This window comes from Triticum aestivum, chromosome 3A (genome assembly GCF_018294505.1).
Source record: "Triticum aestivum cultivar Chinese Spring chromosome 3A, IWGSC CS RefSeq v2.1, whole genome shotgun sequence".
NCBI lineage: Eukaryota > Viridiplantae > Streptophyta > Magnoliopsida > Poales > Poaceae > Triticum > Triticum aestivum.
Window position 1 is genome coordinate 616,050,476 of NC_057800.1, and position 22,336 is coordinate 616,072,811.

Genomic DNA, 22,336 nt, shown 5'->3' on the forward strand with positions numbered 1-22,336 from the left:
CCACCAAAGATACCAGCTCCCAACAGCTAGAACTTGTTTGGCATTCAGACTTGGGGATAAACTCAGTTGTCCAACAGGCAAGGAAAGAGCATGTTCAAAAATTACCGAGCCGAACCTGTCAACCGGGATCGCCAAATAAATGAGATCTAAAATACCTACTCGGCTCCATAGTTCTCGAGCATGAATACATTTGAAGATAAGATGTTGAATATCTTACCTCAAGTTTTTGACCTTTTTCTTTTAACAATAAACAACCAATGTCGTTGTGTTGGGGGACCCCCTGTCGTGGAATTGTCACGGCAGATGTCCTAGTGTAAGGACTTAGTCATGGAGCCATCACGTTGAGGTTAGCTTAAAGAGGTTAATCGGGACAAAGGACACGAGGAGTTTATACTGGTTCAGCCCCTTACGATGAAGGTAAAAGCCTAATCTAGTTTTGTAGTTGATATTGCTAGGGTTTCGATGAGCAGGGAGCGAATACGCTTGACCCAGCTCTCGATCTGTTGTCTCTTGTCCTAAGCCGCCGCTAGGTCGTCCCCTTATATACATGGGTTGACGCCCTGCGGCCCTCAGAGTCCCGGCCGGTTTATACAACGTATCCGGCTCGGTGACCTTTCTCATATACCTTACAATACAAGTTTACATACATGGCGGTTTATAATCATGGGCCTTAAGCTGCCTTCGGGTCTGGGCCCTCTATGAAGCCTATCTATGAACCGCCACATGCTCTTGGGCTTCATTGAGATGGGTCATTATAGGGATGACCCGACCCCTCCTGGGTGGGTCATACCTAATAGTTATATCCCCAACACTCCCCCTCATCATTTCCCCTTCTAGCATCATTGAGAGTTGTTTGAGAGAGTTCAGACCCAGATCTGTTGCAGATCCTATCCTCTGGCGGTTCTGGCCGGGGATAAGATGGAGGAGCCCGGTGATGCCTTATGCATAGTATTTGTAGGGTATGTATTTCCTTTGGGAATCCAGTGTGATGTTGAGGTCTGGAGAGATGTCCTAGAGGATTTGGTTTAACATAAGAGTTATGATCCCTAACAATTACGGTGACAATGAAGTCTTTCGGAATGCCTGTTCAAGGAACAACCAGATAGCATAGAGATTATGAAGTGTAGTGAATACTTATGTTTTCTAGTTTTATTTCTCTCTTTCTGAGTCATAGGGGAAACATGCTATTAAGAGGGTCTAAGTGATTGTTCAGATTTATGTCTCTGATGCATGCTCAATCAAAACCTACTTCGAGTGAAGACTTGAAAATCTCTTGTGCGTTGTGGTTGTCTATCCGAGTCCGAGACGATGTTCTTCAGGACTCTGAGGAAGAATCAAGTACAATTGAGTCAACTTGACATGTTCCACAAGGAAGTCATAGGTCGTGTTTGAAATATGACCGTTGTGCCATGTGCCAGTTGCCCATTAGGTGGCCAGTGTCACTATTGGTCATCATTTCACACCTCGGGATTGCTCCCTCTATAAATAGCCACCCAACTTCAACATTAGATGGTTGGCTGCTCCAGAGAGAATTGGCAAGAGTTGTCAGAGCAACCCATCCTCTCGAAAGACATTGAGAGAAATGCTAAGAGAGGAAAAAACCCAGAGCCTAAGACTACTAAGTGATTGAGCATCACCAAAGATCTAGCTGAAACGTAACTTAACCTATTACTCTTGTGGACCGTGCATCCACTAGATGGCTATGTGTCAGTTTTGAGTCTCCGAGAGTAATTATGCATGACCAAAGACCAAGTCTATGAAGGTCCTGGAGATCTACCTGAAGATCTACCACGAGTGACTGGGTGAAGTCCAAGTGAATTTAGCTCAACGGGAATATGGTGAGGACATTGTCCTCTGAGTTAAATCTCGGCCCTTCGAACCAAACGTAGAGTTGTGCGAGTAACTTGAACTAGTTGTACAAATCTCTGTCTTCATAAAGTTACGGGTTTTACTTTCTCAAACTCATTTACCTTCGTAATTTGCATGTGTTTGTTAGTCCCCTCTCGTCTTCTTTCTCTATGAATGCTAAAAAAATATTTCAGGAACTCGGTTATTCCAATGCCTATGCTATGTTGTCTTCCATATGCACTGCTACTTAGATTTACCTTGGTTTCCTTAGTTGTTTCTCTAAGTTATCTCTCTGCTTAGTTTAGTTTACTCTCTATTATGTTCAATGATTGGTTTGCTTACTCTATTCTACTTCAGAAAACCCTGCCTTTTCAAAGTACTTGTTGAACCTCCCATTCACCCCTTCACTCATGTCGATATCTGGTACCATAGGCGATAATATGATTGATGGCAATAGTGTCATTCAACCTAGGCATGGAGGAGCCCACGTGTGCAAACAAGTTAGAACTATTCCGGTTTCACTTCAAATAATAAAATTGCAAGAAACAATGTGCATTTGCATAATCAAGAAAACTGAAAACCTATAAGAGAAAAGAAGACACCTATCAGGAATTATGTCGACCATTTTATTCGAGACAATGTCACCTCCACTAACATCGGGGATTGGAGGGGCGGGGGGGGGGGCAACAAGGGCCGGATGGGGCGATAGAGGCACAACCTTCTTCCTCATCATGGTGTCCGTCTTTCCCACAGGGCACCACTGGAGGCGGGCCAAGATGCACAGGGATGGTGGATGTTGTGGGGGCCACGACTAACAAGATGAAGAGTAGTGCCCTCGGCGGGGCTACAACGCTGTGAAGGCGGTAGGTGCCCGGGAAGGGGTCGAGGTGTTGGGGAACATAGTATTTCAAAACAAAAATCCTACGATCACGCAAGATCTATCTAGGAGAAGCATAGCAACGAGCGGGGAGAGTGTGTCCACGTACCCTCATAGACCGAAAGCGGAAGCGTTTAGTAATGCGATTGATGTAGTCGAATGTCTTCATGATCTAACCGATCCAAGCACCGAACGTACGGCACCTCAGTGTTCAACACACGTTCAACTCGATGACGTCCCTCGAGCTCTTGATCCAGTTGAGGCCGAGGGAGAGTTCCGTCAGCATGGCGGTGTGGCGACGGTGATGATGAAGTTACCGGTGTAGGGCTTCGCCTAAGCACTACGATGACATGACCGAGGTGTGTAACTATGGAGGGGGCACCGCACATGGCTAGGAACAATTGATGTGTGTTCTAGCCTTCTAGGGGTGCTCTCCCCACGTATATAAAGGAGGGAGAGGGAGGGAGGTAGCCTAGGGCATGCCCAAGTAGGAGGAATCCTAGTTGGGCCCCTAGTCCAATTCGCCCCCCCCCTCTTACCTTATTTGGATAAGGGGGAAAGGAAGGAGGGGAAGGAAGTAGGAGTCCTACCTCATAATTTCATTTTCCTCCTCTCTTCCCTTTCTCCCCACGTGGCTGGCCCTATAGGGGGCGCATCAGCCCCTTGTGGGCTGGTGTGATCCCTTACTTAGCCCATTAAGCTCATATCTTTGCCGAGGGTTGCCCGAAATTGTTGGGGAACATAGTAATTTCAAAAAAAAATCCTACGCACACGCAGGATCATGGTGATGCATAGCAACGAGAGGGGAGAGTGTCGTCCACGTACCCTCGTAGACCATTAAGCAGAAGTGTTATGACAACGCGGTTGATGTAGTTGTACGTCTTCAGGATCGACCGATCCTCAGTACCGAACGTACGACACCTCCGCATTCAGCATACGTTCAGCTCGGTGACGTCCCGCGAACTCATGATCCAGTAGAGCTCGAGGGAGAGTTTCGTCAGCACGACGACATGGTGACAATGTTGATGAAGCTACCGACGCAGGGCTTCGCCTAAGCACCGCTACGATATGATCGAGGCGGATTATGGTGGAGGGGGCACCGCACACGGCTGGGAGAGATCAATGATCAACTTGTGTGTTCTAGGGTGCCCCTGCCCCCATATATAAAGGAGCAAGGGGGAGACCGGCCGACCCTGTAGGGCGCGCCAGGAGGAGGAGTCCTCCTCCTAGTAGGAGTAGGACTCCCCTCTTTCCTACTCCTACTAGGAGGGGGAAAGGAAGGGGGAGAAGGAGAAGGAAAGGGGGGCGCCTCCCCCCTTCCTAGTCCAATTCATACCAGAGGGGGAGGTGGCGCGCGGCCTGCCCTGGCCGGCCCTTATCTCTCTCCACTAGGGCCCAACAAGGCTCATTAACCCCCGGGGGTTCCGGTAACCCCTCTGGTACTTCGGTAAAATCCCGATTTCACCCGGAACTCTTTCGATGTCCAAATGTAGGCTTCCAATATATCAATCTTTATGTCTCGACCATTTCGAGACTCCTCGTCATGTCTGTGATCATATCCGGGACTCTGAACTACCTTCGGTACATCAAAACATATAAACTCATAATACCGATCGTCATAGAACTTTAAGTGTGCGGACCCTACGGGTTCGACGTTCGAGAACTATGTAGACATGACCGAGACATGTTTCCAGTCAATAACCAATAGCGGAACCTGGATGCTCATATTGGTTCCTACATATTCTATGAAGATCTTTATCGGTCAAACCGCATAACAACATACGTTGTTCCCTTTGTCATCAGTATGTTACTTGCTCGAGATTCGATCGTCGGTATCTCAATACCTAGCTCAATATCGTTACCGAAAAGTCTCTTTACTCGTTTCGTAATGCATCATCCCACAACTAACTCATTAGTCATATTGCTTGCGAGGCTTATAGTGATGTGCATTACCGAGAGGGCCCAGAGATACCTCTCCGACAATCGGAGTGATAAATCCTATTCTTGATCTATGCCAACTCCACGAACACCATCGGAGACACCTTGATACGTCTCCAACGTATCTATAATTTTTGATTGCTCCATGCTATATTATCTACTGTTTTAGATGTTTATGGGATTTATTATACACTTTTATATCATTTTTGGGACTAACCTATTAACCCAGAGCCCAGTGCCAGTTTCTGTTTTTACCTTGTTTTAGAATATCGCGGAAAAGGAAAACCAAACGGAGTCCAATTGACCTGAAACTTTACGGAACTTATTTTTGGATTAGAAGAAGCCCAGAAGACTTGGAGTGCATGTTAGGAGATCTACGAGGAGGCCACGAGGTAGGGGGCGTGCCCACCCCCCTGGGCGCGCCCTCCACCCTCGTGGGCCCCTCGTGGCTTCCCTGACGTACTTCTTCCGCCTATATATCTCCATATACCCTAAAACGACCGGGGGCACAATAGATCGGGAGTTCCACCGCCAAAAGCCTCCGTAGCCACCGAAAACCAATCTAGACCCATTCCGGCACCCTGCCGTAGGGGGGAATCTCTCTCCGGTGGCCATCTTCATCATCCCGGTGCTCTCCATGACGAGGAGGGAGTAGTTCTCCCTCGGGGCTGAGGGTATGTACCAGTAGCTATGTGTTGGATCTCTCTCTCTCGTGTTCTTGATTTGGCACGATCTTGATGTATCGCGAGCTTTGCTATTATAGTTGGATCTTATGTTTCTCCTCCCCCTCTACTCTCTTGTAATGGATTGAGTTTTCCCCTTGAAGTAATCTTATCGGATTGAGTCTTTCAAGATTTGAGAACACTTGATGTATGTCTTGCCGTGCGTATCTGTGGTGACAATGGGATATCATGTGATTCACTTGATGTATGTTTTGGTGATCAACTTGCGGGTTCCGCCCATGAACCTATGCATAGGGGTTGGCACACGTTTTCGTCGTGATTCTCCAGTAGAAACTTTGGGGCACTCTTTGAGGTTCTATGTGTTGGTTGAATAGATGAATCTGAGATTGTGTGATGCATATCGTATAATCATACCCACAGATACTTGAGGTGACATTGGAGTACCTAGGTGACATTAGGGTTTTGGTTGATTTGTGTCTTAAGGTGTTATTCTAGTACGAACTCTAGGGCTGTTTGTGACACTTATAGGAATAGCCCAACGGATTGATTGGAAAGAATAACTTTGAGGTGGTTTCGTACCCTACCATAATCCCTTCGTTCGTTCTCCGCTATTAGTGACTTTGGAGTGACTCTTTGTTGCATGTTGAGGGATAGTTATGTGATCCAATTATGTTATTATTGTTGAGGGAACTTGCACTAGCGAAAGTATGAACCATAGGCCTTGTTTCAATGCATTGCAATACCGTTTACGCTCACTTTTATCATTAGTTACCTTGCTGTTTTTATAATTTCAGATTACAAATACCTTTATCTACTATCCATATTCCACTTGTATCACCATCTCTTCGCCGAACTAGTGCACCTATACAATTTACCATTGTATTGGGTGTGTTGGGGACACAAGAGACTCTTTGTTATTTGGTTGCAGGGTTGCTTGAGAGAGACCATCTTCATCCTACGCCTCCTACGGATTGATAAACCTTAGGTCATCCACTTGAGGGATATTTGCTACTGTCCTACAAACCTCTGCACTTGGAGGCCCAACAACGTCTACAAGAAGAAGGTTGTGTAGTAGACATCACACCTGTAGATCACCTTTATAATCACCCAGTTACGTTGTGACGTTTGGTAGCACACAAAGTGTTCCTCCGGTATTCGGGAGTTGCATAATCTCATAGTCATAGGAACATGTATAAGTCATGAAGAAAGCAATAGCAGTAAACTAAACGGTCAAGTGCTAAGCTAACGGAATGGGTCAAGTCAGTCACATCATTCTCCTAATGATGTGATCCCGTTGATCAAATGAAAACTCATGTCTATGGATAGGAAACCCAACCATCTTTGATCAACGAGCTAGTCAAGTAGAGGCATACTAGTGACACTATGTTTGTCTATGTATTCACACATGTATTATGTTTCCGGTTAATACAATTCTAGCATGAATAATAAACATTTATCATGATATGAGGAAATAAATAATAACTTTATTATTGCCTCTAGGGCATATTTCCTTCAGTCTCCCACTTGCACTAGAGTCAATAATCTAGATTACACAGTAATGATTCTAACACCCATGGAGTCTTGGTGCTGATCATGTTTTGCTCGTGGAAGAGGCTTAGGCAACGGGTCTGCAACATTCAGATCCGTATGTATCTTGCAAATCTCTATGTCTCCCACCTGGACTTGATCCCGGATGGAATTGAAGCGTCTCTTGATGTGCTTGGTTCTTTTGTGAAATCTGGATTCCTTTGCCAAGGCAATTGCACCAGTATTGTCACAAAAGATTTTCATTGGGCCCGACACACTAGGTATGACACCTAGATCAGATATGAACTCCTTCATAAAGACTCCTTCATGTGTTGCTTCTAAAGCAGCTATATACTCCGCTTCACACGTAGATCTCGCCATGGCGCTTTGTTTAGAACTGCTCCAACTTACAGCTCCACCGTTCAATATAAACACGTATCCGGCTTGCGATTTAGAATCGTCCGGATCAGTGTTAAAGCTTGCATCGGCGTAACCATTTACGACGAGCTCTTTGTCACCTCCATAAACGAGAAACATATCCTTAGTCCTTTTCAGGTATTTTAGGATGGTCTTGACTGCTCTCCAGTGATCCACTCCTGGATTACTTTGGTACCTCCCTGCTAAACTAATAGCAAGGCACACATCAGGTCCGGTACACATCATTGCATACATGATAGAGCCTATGGCTGAAGCATAGGGAACACTTCTCATTTTCTCTCTATCTTTTGCAGTGGTCGGGCATTGAGTCTTACTCAACTTCACACCTTGTAACACAGGCAAGAACCCTTTCTTTGCTTGATCCATTTTGAACTTCTTCAAAACTTTATCAAGGTATGTGCTTTGTGAAAGTCCAATTAAGCGTCTTGATCTATCTCTATAGATCTTGATGCCCAATATATAAGCAGATTCTCCGAGGTCTTTCATTGAAAAACTCTTATTCAAGTATCCTTTTATGCTATCCAGAAATTCTATATCATTTCCAATCAACAATATGTCATCCACATATAATATTAGAAATGCTATAGAGCTCCCACTCACTTTCTTGTAAATACATGCTTCTTTGTATAAAACCATATGCTTTGATCACACTATCAAAATGTTTATTCCAACTCCGAGAGGCTTGCACCAGTCCATAAATGGATCGCTGGAGCTTGCACACTTTGTTAGCACTCTTTGGATTGACAAAACCTTCTGGTTGCATCATACACAACTCTTCTTCCAGAAATCCATTCAGGAATGCAGTTTTGACATCCATTTGCCAAATTTCCTAATCATAAAATGCGGCAATTGCTAACATGATTCAGACAGACTTAAGCATCGCTACGGGTGAGAAAGTCTCATCGTAGTCAACCCCTTGAACTTGTTGAAAACCTTTCGCAACAAGTCGAGCTTTGTAGACAGTAACATTACCGTTAGCGTCAGTCTTCTTCGTGAAGATCCATTTATTCTCGATGGCTTGCCGATCATCGGGCAAGTCAACCAAAGTCCATACTTTGTTCTCATACATGGATCCCATCTCAGATTTCATGGCCTCAAGCCATTTTGCGGAATCTGGGCTAACCATCGCTTCTTCATAGTTTGTAGTTTCATCATGGTCAAGTAACATGACTTCCAGAACAGGATTACCATACCACTCTGGTGCGGACCTTACTCTGGTTGACTGATGTCTACTACACAACCTTCTTCTTGTAGACGTTGTTGGGCCTCCAAGTGCAGAGGTTTGTAGGACAGTAGCAAATTTCCCTCAAGTGGATGACCTAAGGTTTATCAATCCGTAGGAGGTGTAGGATGAAGATGGTCTCTCTCAAGCAACCTTGCAACCAAATAACAAAGAGTCTCTTGTGTCCCCAACACACCCAATACAATGGTAAATTGTATAGGTGCACTAGTTCGGCGAAGAGATGGTGATACAAGTGGTATATGGATAGTAGATAAAGGTATTTGTAATAAGAAATTATAAAAACAGCAAGGTAACTAATGATAAAAGTGAGCGTAAACAGTATTGCAATGCTAGGAAACAAGGCCTAGGGTTCATACTTTCACTAGTGTAAGTCCTCTCAACAATAATAACATAATTGGATCATAAAACTATCCCTCAACATGCAACAAAGAGTCACTCCAAAGTCACTAATAGCGGAGAACGAACGAAGAGATTATGGTAGGGTAAGAAACCACCTCAAAGTTATTCTTTCCAATCAATCTGTTGGGCTATTCCTATAAGTGTCACAAACAACCCTAGAGTTCATACTAGAATAACACCTTAAGATACAAATCAACCAAAACCCTAATGTCACCTAGATACTCCAATGTCACCTCAAGTATCCGTGGGCATGATTATACGATATGCATCACACAATCTCAGATTCATCTATTCAACCAACACAAAGGACCTCAAAGAGTGCCCCAAAGTTCTACCGGAGAATCACGACGAAAACATGTGCCAACCCCTATGCATAAGTTCATGGGCGGAACCCGCAAGTTGGTCACCAAAACATACATCAAGTGAGTCACGTGATATCCCATTGTCACCACAGATATCTACGGCAAGACATACATCAAGTGTTCTCAAATCTTTAAAGACTCAATCCGATAAGATTACTTCAAAGGGGAAACTCGATTCATTACAAGAGAGTAGAGGGGGGAAGAAACATCATAGGATCCAACTATAATAGCAAAGCTCGCGATACATCAAGATCGTATCAACTCAAGAACACGAGAGAGAGAGAGAGAGAGATCAAACACATAGCTACTGGTACATACCCTCAGCCCCGAGGGAGAACTACTCCCTCCTCGTCATGGAGAGCACCGGGATGATGAAGATGGCCACCGGAGAAGGATTGCCCCCTTCGACAGGGTGCCGGAACGGGTCTACATTGGTTTTCGGTGGCTACGGAGGCTTCTGGCGGCGGAACTCCCGATCTATTGTGCTCTCTAGAAGTTTTATGATATGTAGGTATATAAAGGGGTGGGCGCGCCCCCTACCCTAGTGAGCACCTCCTTCATCTTCTGACGTAGGGTCCAAGTCTATCCGGTAGGTTTCCTTCCAAAAATAACTTCTCCAGTTGATTTCGTTCCGTTTCGACTCCGTTTGATATTCCTTTTCTTCGAAACACTGAAATAGGCATAAAACAACAAATCTGGGCTGGGCCTCCGGTTAATAGGTTAGTCCCAAAAGTAATATAAAAGTGGATAATAAAGCCCAATATTGCCCAAAACAGTAGATAATATAGCATGGAGCAATCAAAAATTATAGATACGTTGGAGACGTATCAAGCATCCCCAAGCTTAATTCCTGCTCGTCCTCGAGTAGGTAAATGATAAAAAAAGAATTTTTGATGCGGAGTGCTACTTGGCATAATTTCAATACAAATCTTCATAATTGTGGTATGAATATTCAGATTAGAAAGATTCAAGACAAAAATTTATATTGACATAAAAATAATAATACTTTAAGCATACTAACAAGGGTGCTCCTGGATGTTTTTAGGGTATATGGAGATATATAGGCGGAAGAAGTACGTCAGGGGGGCACGAGGGGCTCACGAGGGTGGAGGGCGCGCCTAGGGGGGTGGGCGCGCCCCCCTGCCTCGTGACCTCCTCGCAGATCCCCCGACGTGCACTCCAAGTCTTCTGGGCTTCTTTCCTTCCAAAAGTGAGTTCCGTGAAGTTTCAGGTCAATTGGACTCTGTTTGATTTTCCTTTTCTTCGAAACCCTAAAATAGGCATAAAACAACAAATCTGGGCTGGGCCTCCGGTTAATAGGTTAGTCCCAAAAATAATATAAAAGTGGAAAATAAAGCCCAATATTGCCCAAAACAGTAGATAATATAGCATGGAGCAATCAAAAATTATAGATACGTTGGAGACGTATCAAGCATCCCCAAGCTTAATTCCTGCTCGTCCTCGAGTAGGTAAATGATAAAAAAGATAATTTTTGATGTGGAATGCTAGTTGGCATAATTTCAATGTAATTCTTCCTACTTGTGATATGAATATTCAGATCCGAAAGATTCAAGACAAAAGTTCATATTGACATAGAAATAATAATACTTCAAGCATACTAACTAAGCAATTATGTCTTCTCAAAATAACATGGCCAAAGAGAGCTATCCCTACAAAATCATATAGTCTGGCTATGCTCCATCTTCACCACACAAAATATTTAAATCATGCACAACCCCGATGACAAGCCAAGCAATTGTTTCATACTTTTGATGTTCTCAAACTTTTTCAATCTTCACGCAATATATGAGCGTGAGCCATGGACATAGCACTATAGGTGGAATAGAATGGTGGTTGTGGAGAAGACAAAAAGGGAGAAGATAATCTCACATCAACTAGGCGTATCAACGGGCTATGGAGATGCCCATCAATAGATATCAATGTGAGTGAGTAGGGATTGCCATGCAACGGATGCACTAGAGCTATAAGTGTATGAAAGCTCAACAAAAGAAACTAGTGGGTGTGCATCCAACTCGCTTGCTCACGAAGACCTAGGGCATTTTTAGGAAGCCCATCATTGGAATATACAAGCCAAGTTCTATAATGAAAGATTCCCACTAGTATATGAAAGTGACAACATAGGAGACTCTCTATCATAAAGATCATGGTGCTACTTTGAAGCACAAGTGTGGTAAAAGGACAGTAGCATTGCCCCTTTTCTCTTTTTCTCTCATTTTTTTTATTTTTTTATCTGGGCCTTATCTTTTTTTATGGCCTGTTTTTTTTATTTGGGCTTATTTGGCCTCTTTTTTTATTTATTTTTCGCCCGGAGTCTCATCCCGACTTGTGGGGGAATCATAGTCTCCATCATCCTTTCCTCACTGGGACAATGCTCTAATAATGATGATCATCACACTTTTATTTACTTACAACTCAAGAATTACAACTCGATACTTAGAACAAGATATGACTCTATATGAATGCCTCTGGCGGTGTACCGGGATGTGCAATGATGCATGAGTGACATGTATGAAAGAATTATGAATGGTGGCTTTGCCACAAATACAATGTCAACTACATGATCATGCAAAGCAATATGACAATGATGAAGCGTGCCATAATAATGGATTGGTGGAAAGTTGCATGGCAATATATCTCGGAATGGCTATGGAAATGCCATAATAGGTAGGTATGGTGGCTGTTTTGAGGAAGGTGTATGGTGGGTTTATGGTACCAGCGAAAGTTGCGCGGTACTAGAGAGGCTAGCAATGGTGGAAGGGTGAGAGTGTGCATAATCCATGGACTCAACATTAGTCATAAAGAACTCACATACTTATTGCAAAAATCTATTAGTTATCGAAACAAAGTACTACACGCATGCCCCTAGGGGGATAGATTGGTAGGAAAAGACCATCGCTCACCCCCGACCGCCACTCATAAGGAAGACAATCAATAAATAAATCATGCTCCGACTTCATCACAAAATGGTTCACCATACGTGCATGCTACGGGAATCACAAACTTCAACACAAGTATTTCTCAAATTCACAACTACTCAACTAGCATGACTCTAACATCACCATCCTCATATCTCAAAAACAATCATCAGGCATCAAACTTCTCATAGTATTCAACACACTCATAAGAGAATTTTATTATTCTTGAATACCTAGCATATTAGGATTTTAAGCAAATTACCATGCTATTTAAGACTCTCAAAATAATCTAAGTGAAGCATGAGAGTTCATCTATTTCTTCAAAATAAAACTACCACCATGCTCTAAAAGATATAAGTGAAGCACTAGAGCAAATGACAAACTACTCCGAAAGATATAAGTGAAGATCAATGAGTAGTTGAATAGTTATGCAACTATGTGAAGACTCTCTAACATTTAAGAATTTAAGATCTTGGTATTTTATTCAAACAGCAAGCAAAGCAAAATGACATTCTAAGAATGGCAAACATCATGTGAATAAGCAAAAACTTAGGATCAACCGAAACTAACCGATAGTTGTTGAAGAAGAAAGGTGGGATGCCAATCGGGGCATCCCCAAGCTTAGATGCTTGAGACTTCTTGAAATATTATCTTGGGGTGCCTTGGGCATCCCCAAGCTTGAGCTTTTGTGTCTCCTTAATTCCTCTCATATCACGGTCTCCCTAAATGTGAAAAGCTTCATCCACACAAAACTCAACAAGGACTCGTGAGATAAGTTAGTATAAACCATTGCAAAAACCTTATCATACTCTACTGTAGAAAATAACTAAAATTATTATTCAACATTTCATACTAAATGCCTCTGCATATTTAATAGTCCTATCCTCAAATAGAATCATTAAATAAGCAATCATATGCAAACAATGCAAACATAACAGCAATCTGCCTAAATGGGATAGTCTGTAAAGAATGCTGCAACATCCATACTTCCCTAACTCCAAAAATTATGAAAGAAAATTCCCACTGCAGTAAATTTATCAGATCTTAATATTCAAAAGGTTTCAACATTTTATCACATTCTGACTTTTCTAGGGAATTATTGCAACAGCGGTAAACTTTCTGTTTTCAAACAGCAACATGTATACTTGTAACATAGGCATAGTAAAGGCTATCAATGCCACTTTTATTGAAATAAAATATGAAAGACATTGTTCTAAATAACATCAAGAAAATCCTAACAAAATAAATTGACGCTCCAAGCAAAACACATATCATGTGGTGAATAAAAATATAGCTCCAAGTAAAGTTACCGATGGAAGTGGACGAAAGAGGGGATGCCTTCCGGGGCATCCCCAAGCTTAGGCTCTTGGCTATCCTTGAATATTACCTTGGGGTGACTTGGGCATACCCAAGCTTAGGATCTTTCCACTCCTTATTCCATAGTCCATGGAATCCTTACCCAAAACTTGAAAACTTCACAACACAAAACTTAACAGAAAACTCGTAAGCTCCGTTAGTATAAGAAAATAAATCACCACTTCAAGGTACTGTAATGAACTCATTATTTATTTATATTGGTGTTAAACCTACTGTATTACAACTTCTCTATTGTTTATAAACTATTTTACTAGCCATAGATTCATCAAAATAAGTAAACAACACATGAAAAATAGAATCTGTCAAAAACAGAACAGTCTGTAGTAATCTGGATCAAACGTATACTTATGTAACTCATAAAATTCTCAAATAAATTGCTGGACCTGAGTAATTTATCTATTAATAATCTTAAAAAATAATTAACTAAATATCACTCTCCAAATAAAAATGGCATCAATTCTCGTGAGCGCTAAAGTTTCTGTTTTTTACAGCATGACCGCAAAGATTTTCCCCAAGTCTTCCCAACGGTTCTACTTGGGACAAACACTAATTAAACACATAAAACCACATCTAAACAGAGGTTAGATGGATTATTTATTATTAAACATGAACAAAAATCAAGGAGCTAAAATAAAATTGGGTTGCCTCCCAACAAGCGCTATCGTTTAACGCCCCTAGCTAGGCATGATGATTTCAATGATGCTCAAGAATTGAAACATAAAGAGAGCATCATGAAGAATATTACTAGCACATTTAAGTCTAAACCACTTCCTATGCATAGGGATTTTGTGAGCAAACAACTTGTGAGAACAAGAATCAACTTGAATAGGAAGGTAAAACAAGCATAAATTCAAAACTTTAAGCACATAGAGAGGAAACTTGATATTATTGCAATTCCTACAAGCATATATTCCTCCCTCATAATAATTTTCAGTAGCATCATGAATGAATTCAACAATATAACCAGCACCTAAAGCATTATTTTCATGATTTACAAGCGTAGAAATTTTATTACTCTCCACATAAGCAAAATTCTTCTCATTCGGGATAGTGGGAGTATCATAAGAGACTTGGATACTATAAATTGTTTCCACATTAAAAGAGTAATGTTCAGAAAAGGGGTAACCATAATCATGACAAGTTTTATAAATATAATCCTCACTACTTTTTATAGCATATGTATCATCACAATAATTATCATAAGTAGGAGGCATGTTATTATCATTATAAATTTGCATATCAAAACTTGGGATACTAAAAATATCATCTTCATTAAGCGTAGCATCCTCAATCTTGGGACAAACATTAATTGCAGCAAATATATTCTCAAAAACATCATCTTCATCATAGCATCCCCAAGCTTGGGCCTTTTCATATTATAAGCATAATCACTCTCATCATTAATAGTATGGATAGCACCAATAGTATAGCAATTATCATATTCTTCCAAGCAAGTGCCAAAAAGATTTTCAAGATCATAAGAAGTATCATTATCTTCCACAATTATATTTTCATGAGGCACAATAGTAATAGGAGCATCACTATTTTGGAGAGATATCTTTTTACCTCTCTTCCTTTTTCTTTTCTTCTTCTTCACCACATCATGTGTGGGTTCAATCTTCTTTTTGGAGCTCCTTATTAATGAGATTGGTTGAATAGGAGGCTCATCCTCGTTACCTGATTCATCATAAGAAATAATAGGAGGATATTGGGAAATCTCTTCCCTTTCATTAGTATTCTCTTCATCCTCTATTTGTTTTCTTTTCTTTATGTAATTGGCAATATAAGGATTTTCAATGCAGTTCACCGCACAATACATATAAATTTTCTCTAGATCAAAATGAAGAACCTTATCAAGGGCAAATTTTGGAATATCCTTAGTTATACTTTAATTTCTTCATAACCCAAGAGCAAACTAAGTTCATTATGATGTGCAAGGGAAATCAAGTCATCACAATTTTTGGACACGATACAATCATGAAACAATTTGCATTGGGTACTAAAATGATCACGTTCATTGCAAAGTTCACAAGTAGGGCTAAGAAAAAATAAATTTTCAGCACATTCATCTAGCTCTTCTTGCAACAATTTGGTTTCTAAGTACTCATGCCTCTTGCAATATCTATCTTCCCTATTTGGTGTGTCTTGCAAACCCAATGTACTCCACAAAAATTGACATATTTATAGGAGACATTTTCATCATAACTAGTGCAATCATCATTAGTACTATGGATATTCAAGGAGTTCATACTAACAACATTGCAATCATTAAAATATTTAGTGCCAGACATTTAATATATTTCTTCTTCTAGCACTTGAGCACAATTTTCCTTTCCATCATACTCACGAAAGATATTAAAAAGATGAAGCTTATGAGACAAACTCAATTCCATTTTTTATAGTTGATAAATTAAACTAGTGATAAAACAAGAAACTAAAAGACTCGATTGCAAGATCTAAAGATATACCTTCAAGCGGTAACCTCCCCGGCAACGGCGCCAGAAAAGAGCTTGATGTCTACTACACAACCTTCTTCTTGTAGACGTTGTTGGGCCTCCAAGTGCAGAGGTTTATAGGACAGTAGCAAATTTCCCTCAAGTGGATGACCTAAGGTTTATCAATCCGTAGGAGGCGTAGGATGAAGATGGTCTCTCTCAAGTAACCCTGCAACCAAATAACAAAGAGTCTCTTGTGTCCCCAACACACCCAATACAATGGTAAATTGTATAGGTGCACTAGTTCGGCGAAGAGATGGTGATACAAGTGGTATATGGATAGTAGATAAAGGTATTTGTAATCTGAAATTATAAAAACAGCAAGGTAACTAATGATAAAAGTGAGCGTAAACAGTATTGCAATGCTAGGAAACAAGGCCTAGGGTTCATACTTTCACTAGTGTAAGTCCTCTCAATAATAATAACATAATTGGATCATAAAACTATCCCTCAACATGCAACAAAGAGTCACTCCAAAGTCACTAATAGCGGAGAACAACGAAGAGATTATGGTAGGGTACGAAACCACCTGAAAGTTATTCTTTTCAATCAATCCGTTGGGCTATTCCTATAAGTGTCACAAACAACCCTAGAGTTCGTACTAGAATAACACCTTCAGATACAAATCAACCAAAACCCTAATGTTACATAGATACTCCAATGTCACCTCAAGTATCTGTGGGCATGATTATACGATATGCATCACACAATCTCAGATTCATCTATTGAACCAACACAAAGGACCTCAAAGAGTGACCCAAAGTTCTACCGGAGAATCACGACGAAAACGTGTGCCAACCCCTATGCATAAGTTCATGGGCGGAACCCGCAAGTTGGTCACCAAAACATACATCAAGTGAGTCACGTGATATCCCATTGTCACCATAGATATCCACGGCAAGACATACATCAAGTGTTCTCAAATCTTTAAAGACTCAATCCGATAAGATTACTTCAAAGGGGAAACTCGATTCATTACAAGAGAGTAGAGGGGGAAAGAAACATCATAGGATCCAACTATAATAGCAAAGCTCGCGATACATCAAGATCGTATCACCTCAAGAACACGAGAGAGAGAGAGAGAGATCAAACACATAGCTACTAGTACATACCCTCAGCCCCGAGGGAGAACTACTCCCTCCTCGTCATGGAGAGCATCGGGATGATGAAGATGGCCACCGGAGAAGGATTGCCCCCTCCGGCAGGGTGCCGGAACGGGTCTAGATTGGTTTTTGATGGCTACGGAGGCTTCTGGAGGCGGAACTCCTGATCTTTTGTGCTCCTGGATGTTTTTAGGGTATATGGAGATATATAGGCGGAAGAAGTACGTCAGGGGGGCCACGAGGGGCTCACGAGGGTGGAGGGCGCGCCCCCCTGCCACGTGACCTCCTTGTAGATCCCCCGACATGCACTCCAAGTCTTCTGGGCTTCTTTCCTTCCAAAAATGAGTTCCGTGAAGTTTCAGGTCAATTGGACTTCGTTTGATTTTCCTTTTCTCCGAAACCCTAAAATAGGCATAAAACAGCAAATCTGGGCTGGGCCTCTGGTTAATAGGTTTGTCCCAAAAATAATATAAAAGTGGAAAATAAAGCCCAATATTGCCCAAAATAGTAGATAATATAGCATGGAGCAATCAAAAATTATAGATACGTTGGAGACATATCATTGACCTACGAAGTTCGGTAGTAACTTGATCTGAAGTTTCATGATCATCATCATTAGCTTCCTCACTAATTGGTATAGGTGTCACAAGAACCGGTTTCTGTGATGAACTACTTTCCAATAAGGGAGCAGGTACATTTACCTCATCAAGTTCTACTTTCCTCTCACTCACTTATTTCGAGAGAAACTCCTTCTCTAGAAAGGATCCATTTTTAGCAACAAATGTCTTGCCTTCAGATCTGTGATAGAAGGTGTACCCAATAATTTCCTTTGGGTATCCTATGAAGACACATTTCTCTGATTTGGGTTCGAGCTTATCAGGTTGAAGCTTTTTCACATAAGCATCACAGCCCCAAACTTGAAGAAACGACAACTTTGGTTTCTTGCCAAACCACAATTCATAAGGCGTCGTCTCAACGGATTTCGATGGTGCCCTATTTAACATGAATGCAGCTGTCTTTAAAGCATAACCCCAAAACGATAGCGGTAAATCTGTAAGAGACATCATAGATCGCACCATATCTAGTAAAGTATGATTACGACGTTCGGACACACCATTCGCTGTGGTGTTTCGGGTGGCGTGAGTTGCGAAACTATTCCGCATTGTTTCAAATGTAGACCAAACTCGTAGCTCACATATTCTCCTCCATGATCAGATCGTAGAAACTTTGTTTTCTTGTTATGATGATTTTCCACTTCACTATGAAATTCTTTGAACTTTTCAAATGTTTCAGACTTATGTTTCATTAAGTAGATATACCCATATCTGCTCAAATCATCTGTGAAGGTGAGAAAATAACGATACCCGCCGCGAGCCTCAATATTCATTGGACCACATACATCAGTATGTATGATTTCCAACAAATCTGTTGCTCGCTCCATAGTTCCGGAGAATGGCGTTTTAGTCATCTTGCCCATGAGGCATGGTTCGCAAGTACCAAGTGATTCATAATGAAGTGATTCCAAAAGTCCATCAGAATGGAGTTTCTTCATGCGCTTTACACCAATATGACCTAAATGGCAGTGCCACAAATAAGTTGCACTATCATTATCAACTCTTCATCTTTTGGCTTCAACATTATGAATATGTGTATTACTACTATCGAGATTTAACACAAATAGACCACTCTTCAAGGGTGCATGACCATAAAAGATATTATTCATATAAATAGAACAACCATTATTCTCAGATTTCAATGAATAACCATCTCGCATCAAACAAGATCCATATATAATGTTCATGCTTAACGCTGGCACCAAATAACAATTATTCATGTCTAAAATTAATCCCGAAGGTAGATGTAGAGCTAGCATGGCGACTGCGATCACATCGACTTTGGAACCATTTCCCACGCGCATCGTCACCTCGTCCTTAACCAATCTTCGCTCAATCCGTAGTCCCTGTTTCGAGTTGCGAATATTAGCAACAGAACTAGTATCAAATACCCAGGTGCTACTTTCGAGCTCTAGTAAGGTACACATCAGTAACATGTATATCGCAGATACCTTTGTTCACTTTGCCATCCTTCTTATCTGCCAAATACTTGGGGAAGTTCCGCTTCCAGTGACTAGTCTGTTTCCAGTAGAAGCACTCAGTCTCAGGCTTAGGTCCAGACTTGGGTTTCTTCTCCTAAGCAGCAACTTGCTTGTCGTTCTTTTTGAAGTTCCCCTTCTTCTTCCCTTTACCCTTTTTCTTGAAACTGGTGGTCTTGTTGACCATCAACACTTGATGCTCCTTCTTGATTTCTACCTCCGCAGCCTTTAGCATTGCGAAGAGCTTGGGAATTGTCTTATCCATCCCTTGCATATTATAGTTCATCACGAAGCTCTTGTAGCTTGGTGGCAGTGATTGAAGAACTCTGCTAATGACACTACAACAGGAAGATTAACTCCCAATTGAGTCAAGTGATTATGGTACCCAGACATTCTAAGTATATGTTCACCGACAGAACTATTATCCTCCATCTTGCAGCTGTAGAACTTATTGGAGACTTCATATCTCTCAATCCGGGCATTTGCTTGAAATATTAACTTCAACTCCTGGAACATCTCATATGCTTCATGACATTCAAAATGTCATTGAAGTCCCGGTTCTAAGCCGTAAAGCATCGCACACTGAACTATTGAGTAGTCATCAACGCGCGACTGACAGGCATTCACAATGTCTGTAGTTGCCAGCGCAGGTGGTACACCTAGCGGTGCTTCCAGGATGTAACTCTTTTGTGCAGCAATGAGGATAATCCTCAAGTTACGGACCCAGTCCGTGTAATTGCTACCGTTATCTTTCAACTTTGCTTTCTCAAGGAACGCATTAAAATTCAACGGAACAACAACATGGGCCATCTATCTACAACAACATAGACAGGCAAAATACTATCAGGTACTAAGTTCATGATGAATTTAAGTTCAATTAATCATATTATTTAAGAACTCCCACTTAGATAGATATCCCTCTAATCATCTAAGTGATCATGTGATCCAAATCAACTAAACCATAACCGATCATCACGTGAAATGGAGTAGTTTTCAATGGTGAAAATCACTATGTTGATCATATCTACTATATGATTCACGCTCGACCTTTCGGTCTCAGTGTTCTAAGGCCATATCTGCATATGCTAGGCTCGTCAAGTTTAACCTGAGTATTCTGCGTGTGCAAAAATTAGCTTGCACCCGTTGTATAAGAACGTTGAGCTTATCACACCCGATCATCACGTGGTGTCTCGGCACGACGATCTTTTACAACGGTGCATACTCAGGGAGAACACTTGCACCTTGAAATTTTTAGTGAGAGATCATCTTATAATGCTACCGTCAATCAAAGCAGAATAAGATGCATAAAGGATAAACATCACCTGCAATCAAATATAAGTGATATGATATGGCCATCATCATCTTGTGCCTTTGATCTCCATCTCCAAAGCACCGTCATGATCACCATCATCACCGGTGCGATACCTTGATCTCCATCGTAGCATCGTTGTCATCTCGCCAACTATTGCTTTTACGACTATCGCTACCGCTTAGTGATAAAGTAAAGCAATTACATGGCGATTGCATTTCATACAATAAAGCGACAACCATATGGCTCCTGCCAGTTGACGATAACTCTATTACAAAACATGATCATCTCATACAATAAAATATAGCATCATGCCTTGACCATATCACATCACAACATGCCCTGCAAAAACAAGTTAGACGTCCTCTACTTTGTTGTTGCAAGTTTTACGTGGCTGCTATGGGCTGAGCAAGAACCGTTCTTACCTACGCATCAAAACCACAACGATAGTTCGTCAAGTTAGTGTTGTTTTAACCTTCAACAAGGACCGAGCGTAGTCACACTCGGTTCAACTAAAGTTGGAGAAACTGACACCTGCCAGCCACCTGTGTGCAAAGCACGTCGGTAGAACCAGTCTCGCGTAAGCGTACGCGTAATGTCGGTCCGGGCCGCTTCATCCAACAATACCGCCGAACCAAAGTATGACATGCTGGTAAGCAGTATGACTTGTATCGCCCACAACTCACTTGTGTTCTACTCGTGCATATAACATCTACACATAAACCTGGCTCAGATGCCACTGTTGGGGAACGTATTAATTTCAAAAAAATCCTACGCACACGCAAGATCACGGTGATGCATAGCAACAAGAGGGGAGAGTGTCGTCCACGTACCCTCGTAGACCGTTAAGCGGAAGCGTTATGACAACGCGGTTGATGTAGTCGTACATCTTAACGATCGACCGATCCTCAGTACCGAACGTACGGCACCTCCGCATTCAGTACACGTTCATCTCGGTGCCGTCCCACGAACTCACGATCCAGTAGAGCTCGAGGGAGAGTTTCGTCAGCACGACGGCGTGGTGACGATGTTGATAAAGCTACCGACGCAGGGCTTCACCTAAGCACCGCTACGACATGACCGAGGTGGATTATGGTGGAGGGGGGCACCGCACACGGCTGGGAGAGATCAATGATCAACGTGTGTGTTCTAGGGTGCCCCCTGCACCCGTATATAAAGGAGAAAGGGGGGAGGCCGGCCGGCCCTGTAGGGCGCACCAGGAGGAGGAGTCCTCCTCATAGTAGGAGTAGGACTCCCCTCTTTCCTACTCCTACTAGGAGGGAGAAAGGAAGGGGGAAGGAGAAGGAAAGGGGGGTGTCGGTGTCAAAACCGGCGGATCTCAGGTAGGGGGTCCCGAACTGTGCGTCTAAGGCGGATGGTAACAGGAGGCAGGGGACATGATGTTTTACCCAGGTTCGGGCCCTCTTGATGGAGGTAAAACCCTACGTCCTGCTTGATTATTCTTGATAATATGAGTAGTACAAGAGTTGATCTACCACGAGATCGGAGAGGCTAAACCCTAGAAGCTAGCCTATGGTATGATTGTATGTTATCCTACGGACTAAAACCCTCCGGTTTATATAGACACTGGAGGGGGCTAGGGTTACACAAGGTCAGTTACAAAGGAGGAGATATACATATCCGTATTGCCTAGCTTGCCTTCCATGCCAAATAGAGTCCCATCCGGACACGGGATGAAGTTTTCAATC